Source organism: Triticum dicoccoides, chromosome 2B, assembly GCF_002162155.2.
Source record: "Triticum dicoccoides isolate Atlit2015 ecotype Zavitan chromosome 2B, WEW_v2.0, whole genome shotgun sequence".
Lineage (NCBI taxonomy): Eukaryota > Viridiplantae > Streptophyta > Magnoliopsida > Poales > Poaceae > Triticum > Triticum dicoccoides.
The window spans coordinates 658,570,763-658,579,731 of NC_041383.1; the positions used below are offsets into that span (position 1 = coordinate 658,570,763).

At 43.3% G+C, this 8,969-nt stretch overlaps 1 pseudogene; it reads left to right on the forward strand.

The window, feature by feature from the left end:
- Positions 1 to 6,389, forward strand: part of LOC119361112 — a 14,401-nt pseudogene extending 8,012 nt beyond the window's left edge.
- The last annotated feature ends 2,580 nt before the right edge of the window (positions 6,390 to 8,969 follow it).

Below are 8,969 nucleotides of genomic sequence, written 5' to 3' on the forward strand. Positions count from 1 at the left end.
TTGTTTTTTTTTGTTTTCTTTGTTGCTTTATTTATTTTATTTTGTTTCTACTTACAACAAAATACTTATTGTTGCTATTTTTATTTTGTTTCCAGTTTTTTTGTTTTGTTTTCTGCATTATTTATTTTCTTTTGTTTTTTGCTTTATTTTTTAATTCTTTTTGCTTTTAGGTCAGCAAAATTATAAACTTTCTGTTAGTGCCATTAGTTTTAGAAAAAATATAAACTTTCTATTAGTGCCATTAGTTTTCAAATTTGAATAGTTAAAATTTGAATTCTTTGAAATTTGTGTGAATCACAAGTTTGTGATTAACTTTACTAAACAAATGAACATAGATGCGCCTATAGAGAAAATTCAACCTAAATTCATAATAAATTTCTATGAATTTCAGATAAATTCACTATGAATTTAGGTCAAATTCCCTGTATTGGGGCATCTATTTTCACTTTGAGAGGAGCTCAACAAGGCAGAGAGGGACGGGCTTATAAATCGGTGTGAGGGCCCTTCGATTGGCGAGGTGGGACTAAACTCTAAGCGCAACGAGGACCAACCCTTTAGTCCCGGCGTGTGGCACAAACTGGGACTAATGGTCATGGGCCAGGGGCGAGGCGCATTGGTCCCGGTTTGTGCGTGGAACCGGGACCAAAAGGTCCAGACGAACCGGGACCAATGGCCCACGTGGCTGCTCTCTTGAGAGTGTTCTTGGTGAGAACATAGTTGACAAGGAGCGAACCGAGATTAATGGTATTACGAGGGTCGAACCATAAGACATTAAAGCAATTCAAATGATCTGAAAAAGTTGAAAGTTGGCATGGTATCATAATTTCACCCACATAGCATGTGCATGTACAAAATGGACAATGGTATCATACTCGTCTGTTACAAAGTTGGCATGGTATCATGATAATAGTTGCGAGAGAAAGTCTTCACTTTTTCTTCGCTTGTGTCATTTTCTTATTGCGCCGTAACCATGGATAATCTTCATCGTTTATCAGGATGCTTGGGTCAGCCTTGACTTTGAAGGGAGGAATTTCATGAAACTTTTCATAATCTTCAGACATGTCTGTCTTGCCCTCCACTCCCACGATGTCCCTTTTTCCTGAAAGAACTATGTGGCGCTTTGGCTCATCGTATGATGTATTCGCTTCCTTATTTTTTATTTTTCTCGGTCTGGTAGACATGTCCTTCACATAGATAACATGTGCCACATTATTGGCTAGGACGAACGGTTCGTCGGTGTACCCAAGATTTTTTAGACCCACTGTTGTCATTCCGTACTGTGGGTCTACCTGTACCCCGCCTCCTGAAAGATTGACTCATTTGAACTTAAACAAAGGGACCTTAAAATCATGTCCGTAGTCAAGTTCCCATATGTCCACTATGTAACCATAATATGTGTCCTTTCCCCTCTCGGTTGTTGCATCAAAGCGGACACCGTTGTTTTGGTTGGTGCTCTTTTGATCTTGGTCAATCGTGTAAAATGTATTCCCATTTATCTCGTATCCTTTCCAAATCGTAATAGTCGAAGATGGTCCCCTGGACAACAAGTACATCTCATCACAAACAGTGTTGTCACCTCTGAGACGTATTTCCAACCAACTACTGGAAGTCCTGATGTGTTCACATGTAATCCAGTCGTCGCACTGCTCCGGGTGTTTGGAGCGCAGACTGTTCTTGTGTTCATCGACATACGGGGTCACCAAGGTAGAGTTCTGGAGAACTGTGTGGTGTGCTTGAGACCAAGAATATCCGTCCCTGCATATTATTGAGTCCCTTCCAAGCGTGCCTTTTCCAGTCAGTCTCCCTTCATACTGCGATTTAGGGAGACCTATCTTCTTAAGGCCAGGAATGAACTCAACATAAAACCCGATGACATCCTCTGTTTGATGGCCCATGGAGATGCTTCCTTCTGGCCTAGCGCGGTTATGGACATATTTCTTTAGGACTCCCATGAACCTCTCAAAGGGGAACATATTGTGTAGAAATAGGGGCCCCAGAATGACAATCTCGTCGACTAGATGAACTAGGACGTGCGTCATGATATTGAAGAAGGATGGTGGGAACACCAGCTCGAAACTGACAAGACATTGCGCCACATCACTCCTTAGCCTTGGAACGATTTCTGGATCGATCACCTTCTAAGAGATTGCATTGAGGAATGCACATAGCTTCACAATGGCTAATCGAACGTTTTTCGGTAGAATCCCCCTCAATGCAACCGGAAGCAGTTGCGTCATAATCATGTGGCAGTCATGAGACTTTAGGTTCTGGAACTTTTTCTCTGGCATATTTATTATTCCCTTTATATTCGACGGGAAGCTAGTCGGGACCTTCATACTGAGAAGGCATTCAAAGAAGATTTCTTTCTCTTCTTTCGTAAGAGCGTAGCTGGCAGGACCTTCATACTGCTTCGGAGGCATGCCGTCTTTTTCGTGCAAACGTTGCAGGTCCTGCCGTGCCTCAGGTGTATCTTTTGTCTTTCCATACATGCCCAAGAAGCCTAGCAGGTTCACGCAAAGGTTCTTCGTCACGTGCATCACGTTGATTGAAGAGCGGACCTCTAGGTCTTTCCAGTAGGGTAGGTCCCAAAATATAGATTTCTTCTTCCACATGGGTGTGTGTCCCTCAGCGTCATTCGGAACAGCTAGTGCGTCGGGACCCTTTCCAAAGATTACGTGTAAATCATTGACCATAGCAAGTACGTGATCATCGGTAGCATGGCGGGCTTCTTCTGGTGATCTGCCTCGCCTTTGAAATGCTTGCCTTTCTTTCGACATTGATGGTTGGTCGGAAGAAATCGACGATGGCCCAGGTACACATTCTTCCTGCAGCTTCCCAGGTATATACTATCGGTGTCAAGTAAACAGTGCGTGCATGCGTGGTATCCCTTGTTTGTCTGTCCTGAAAGGTTACTGAGAGCGGGCCAATCATTGATGGTCACGAATAGCAACGCCTTTAGGTTAAATTCCTTCTGTTTGTGCTCATCCCACGTACGTACACCGTTTCCATTCCATAGCTATAAAAATTCTTCAACTAATGGCCTTAGGTACACATCAATGTTGTTGCCGGGTTGCTTAGGGCCTTGGATGAGAACTGGCATCATAATGAACTTCCGCTTCATGCACATCCAAGGAGGAAGGTTATACATACATAGAGTCACGGGCCAGGTGCTGTGATTGCTGCTCTGCTCCCCGAAAGGATTAATGCCATCCGCACTTAAAGCAAACCATACGTTCCTTGGGTCACTTGCAAACTCATCCCGGTACTTTCTCTTGATTTTTCTCCACTGCGACCTGTTAGCGGGTGCTCTCAACTTCCCGTCTTTCTTACGGTCCTCACTGTGCCATCGCATCAACTTGGCATGCTCTCCATTTATGAACAGACGTTTCAACCGTGGTATTATAGGAGCATACCACATCACCTTCGCAGGAACCCTCTTCCTGGGGGGCTCGCCGTCAACATCACCAGGGTCATCTCATCTGATCTTATACCGTAATGCACCGCATATCGGGCATGCGTTCAGATCTTTGTATGCACCGCAGTAGAGGATGCAGTCATTAGGGCATGCATGTATCTTCTGCACCTCCAATCCTAGAGGGCATACGACCTTCTTTGTTGCGTATGTACTGTCGGGCAATTCGTTGTCCTTTGGAAGCTTCTTCTTCAATATTTTCAGTAGCTTCTCAAATCCTTTGTCAGGCACAGCATTCTCTGCCTTCCACTGCAGCAATTCCAGTACGGTACCGAGCTTTGTGTTGCCATCTTCGCAATTGGGGTACAACCCTTTTTTGTGATCCTCTAACATGTGATCGAACTTCAGCTTCTCCTTTTGACTTTGCGTCCTTGCATCGACAATGACCCGGCGGAGATCATCATCATCGGGCACATCGTCTGGTTCCTCTTGATCTTCAGCAGCTTCGCCCGTTGCAGCATCATCATGCATATCGTCTAGTTCCTCTTGATGTTCAGTAGCATCACCGTATTCAGGGGGCACATAATTGTCATCGTACTCTTCTTCTTCGCCGTCTTCCATCATAACCCCTATTTCTCCGTGCCTCGTCCAAACATTATAGTGTGGCATGAAACCCTTGTAAAGCAGGTGGGTGTGAAGGATTTTCCGGTCAGAGTAAGACTTCGTATTCCCACATATAGGGCATGGACAACACATAAAACCATTCTACTTGTTTGCCTCAGCCACATCGAGAAAATCATGCACGCCCTTAATGTACTCGGAGGTGTGTCTGTCACCGTACATCCATTGTCGGTTCATCTGCATGCATTATATATAATTAAGTGTGTAAAAAATCATTACAGAACATCATGAATAGATAATTAAGTGACCAAATTAATAGAAGTTCATCATCACATTAAAACCAAAGTACATACATAGTTCTCATCTAACAACATAAAGCTTTGCAGAGCATCTAAATTAATTAAACCATACATTGAAACTATGTAAAACATTTCAATGCGAAAACAAAAGTGATCATAATCGCAACCAAGGTAACAACTGATCCAACGACATAATGATACCAAGCCTCGGTATGAATGGCATATTTTCTAATCTTTCTAATCTTCAAGCGCATTGCATCCATCTTGATCTTGTGATCATCGACGACATCCGCAACATGCAACTCCAATATCATCTTCTCCTCCTCAATTTTTTCTTATTTTTTCCTTCAAGAAATTGTTTTCTTCTTCAACTAAATTTAACCTCTCGATAATAGGGTCGGTTGGAATTTCCGGTTCAACAACCTCCTACATAAATAAAATCTATGTCACGTTGGTCGGCATAATTTTCATAAACAATAAATGAACCAATAGTTATGAAAAGATAATATATACCACATCCGAATCATAGACAGGACGAGGGCCGATGGGGGCGGATACCAAAACCATCGCACTATATAAGATGCAATAATAAAAGTAAGAAAATAATACAAGTATCTATCTAAACATACAAGTAAGAATATTTTTCCTTTCAGAAAGAAGATAAGAACAAGAGGCTCACCACGATGGTGTCGGCGATGAGATCGGCGCGGGTGATCGACGGCGGTGAAGACGGGGACGGGGTGTGACGGACCGCTAAACCTAGACAAATATTAAGGAAAATGGAGCTTGGAGGTCGAGCTTGGAGAGGAGAAAGCTTAAGTAGTGTGGCTTGGGCATTCCATCGAACACCTTGTGTGCATAGGAGGTGAACTAGAGCACCACCAAGCCCTCTCCCCCTCGGCGGCCAGAAAAAATAGAGCAGTGTGCTCTGCTCTTACGCGAGGGGGTATATATAGGCACCTCATTGGTCACGGTTGGTGGCATGAACCGGGACTAAAGGGCAGCCTTTGGTCCTGGTTCAAGCCACCAACCGGGACCAATGGTGGTGGGCCAGGAGCGAGGCCCATTGGTCCCGGTTCGTCCCACCAACCGGGACCAAAAGGTCCAGACGAACCGGGACCAATGGCCCACGTGGCCCGGCCGGCCCACGGGGCTCACGAACCGGGTCCAATGCCACCATGGGTCCCGGTTCTGGACTGAACCGGGACTAATGGGCTGACTCGGCCTGGACCTTTGCCCCCTTTTCTACTAGTCCCGAAGTAAAAGTAGGTAAAAGTTATAATTTTAAGGATCTAAATGTTTCGTAGGCAGGAGCAGAGGGGAGACCTTTTGGTAGCAAGTGCATGAAAAGTTTCACGCACGAAAGCACATTGTGTCCTATGACTTGTACATCATTCAAAAACGCAATGTGAGGTCGTTATCGTATCACGAGTACACTATGCAGACCAGCGTCACCAAGTTTTGTGACATGGTTCGTTAGCTCGAGGCCAGGTGGCCATTCCACGCGTCAGAGGACGAGATCGTAAGTTTTGCTTCCTCTTGCTCAACTTGTTGATTGATTCATTCACTCAATGTTGGTCTACACATTATATGTAGCCTGTAAGCGCTATCGTGGTGTACCACAGGCCAGAGGGGTGGCCATTTACATTCACACACTGTTCGATGAAGACGAAGCGGAAGTATGTGTGGAACGACATGATCCGTTGACGAAAAACTTGTTGGACATCCAGAATCTAGTCGAATTTGAGACATTATTGTACTAGATTTAATTTGCATGGTATGTATGAATGATTTGTAGTATTTTCTATCCGAATGAACATCAGACGGTTTGCATGAATTTTGTCTGATTTGTTTTAAATGCAAGTTGAAATGTATGCAGGCAGTGTTGGATGATAGTCACCCGCATCCTGTCTGTGGACTGGTCCCCCTGTCCGTACACAGATGTGAGAGGAAATTTGTGGGTTGCCGTTGGAGATGCCCCTACACTAGAAAGTTTCCGCTCAACTATAACTTTTGAAAGATTTGCTAAAGATGCTCTAGCTGCAATCGCTTTCTGAAGATCACTCCAATCTCCCGATAAGTCTAAACCCAAGACATAATATATATCTAAGATATATCATAGATAGAATTCAGAGCGCCCGGGCCGCTCGGGCGCTCACAGCCTCAAGACCTTGATAGCATTCTACTCAATTATTGAGAGCATATCATGCTCGAAGCTCGATTCCATGGAGCGGTACCCATCGGTCCATTGCGATTAGATAGAAGATGCGTGCCTTAATGCATGTGGCTGACGCCATTACTGAGCACAAGGAGGACGGGAAGCGAGAAGTACCGGTTTCAACGGAAATGGATCAACCGATCATATTGATGTAGTATGTACAGAACCTCGCACATGCAGTATAGACGACAGATGGCTACTCTCCTACTGACTTATTAGAAACTCTAAAATTGCTAGGATGCAGCTTTTACATACTCTGACTGATTATCTAAAATCTGAAGGCCCCCTCTAAAAACATCATCTACCCTTTAGGGCCTTCAAGTCAAAAAGAGAGAGAGGGGGGGTTATAAAGAGCACTCGAAACAAGAATCTTTTTTGCGGGTAGGAAGTTTCATGTCCTGCTCTACCACGTGTGCATAAGCCGAGAAGATAAGCCGAGTTCCCGATAAATAGCTCACGACTTATAGTCTAACACATAGGAAAACGGGATTTTCCTGTAGTGACTACCACGCCTGCTCCTCACTTTTCCCTCATGCCACCATCGTCACAATGCAATTCTCCCGCCGCCGTCGAGTTTTCTTGGCTACCCCTGGTGGGGTGATGCATCGGCTGACATGTGGTTGGCGCGGCTGGAACCAATGTGGTCGACCTTCTTCCTCAACTCTACAACATATTACAGGTGGCGGTACTGATCGTTCAGTTTATGCATCTCTAGTGAAGGAAATCAGCCATCTTCTTAGTCTTCGACATACTTGTATTACTCATGTTTTACATTTACGGAATAAGGCTAGTGATGGATTAGCTACTTTTGGTAGAGTTCATGGTAGAACCATGACTTGGCTTGGCTCCGGCCCTTCTGAGATTTTGGAGATAGCTTGTGGTGATTGTAATGAGTTGATTGAAAATACAAATATTTATCCCGCAAAAGAAAACACATTACGTGTCACTGAAAGAAGCATGTGGATAGGTCGTAAAGCGATGTGTGATTCGGGTTTCTACCGTTCCGAGATATCTTAGCATGTGTGCTTTCAACCCTCTTTCACCTACTCCTGAACTCGTTGTGGGCCATTTTGCATTATCGTTAAGTTAAGTAATGGAAAGGGGTTGAGCCAGTTTAGGAAAAAAAATCTTTTAGAGCACGTAAAACATGCCACATTTGTATTGAAGTCAAAAAATTAATTACAAGATCCTAACAATCATTGCGACAGTGCTTTGGGTAGCACCACACCACCCAAGAAACTAGACTATACTGCTCATTAAACTAGATAACACCCTGCACGTAATAGTAATGCAATTATCAGAAGGAAAACTAGAATATATGAATAATACCACAACACATTCTCACCATATGAACGGTCACAAACCTAGAACTAAATAGAGGGTGGATGCATGTTATACTACCTTGTGAGATTCAAGTTCAATTATTTGTTGCTAGACAAAATAAAAATAAAAAATGATGATGAGCAATGCTTGCATGTGCTTGATGATGTGGATTGCTTGTATGTGTTGGAAAGTAGAATGTAAAGACTGCACGGTTTGTATGAGCTTGATGATGTGAATGGCTTGAATGTGCATGTAAATGTGTTACCTTTTAAAAATGAGCCGTCACGTTGATTTTCATTAAAGAAACCACCCCAAATAGTCACTACAAACTACAAAACAACAAAATATTGAAAGAAACTAATTGAGCTCTGGACTCGCGTCAATTTCCATTAAAGAAACCACCCCAAATAGTCATACAATCAACAAAACAACAAAATGTTGAAAGAAACAAATCGACTCTGGACTCACGTCGATTTCCATTAAAGAACCCTCGCAGGCACGACTGACTGAGGTGGGCATCAAACCCCATTTGCAGAGCAAAAGCCTAGAATACCGAGACAAGCCTATAAGGCACATTAACAAGCATACCTCAAACAGCTAAAGCACACTGAAATGAATCTCCATTCTAACAGATACTATTTGATAGTAAGTTATTACAAGAATGCCAACGACAAACAACAAAAACATTCTATATCATGGAGCAACATCATCATACCTCCAGCCTTCTGGTTAGAGAATTTCATCCATGAAATCGAGCCTAAGCTTCAGTCATCTCACATTCTTAATCATCATGCACGCCTCCTCAATTCTTCTTCGACCTAGTTCTTTCTGCAAAATGCTCCAATTGGTAAGGTAGTGCCAAAAATTGTACACAACAACAACTGGATCATTGTTTATTTAACAAGCTTTGTTTGTCTTCCATAGTGTCCAGCAGATGGTATCCCCTTCCATCACCGCTAAAGCCTTTTGGTCTTTAGAGAAGGAGTTAGCCCAATCACCAATTAAATCCTCAATGCCATCATGTAATCTAGTTAGGTTAAAAGCACATCCCACAACCTGCCAAACCAAGGTTGGCAAGACAATATCTGAAAAACAA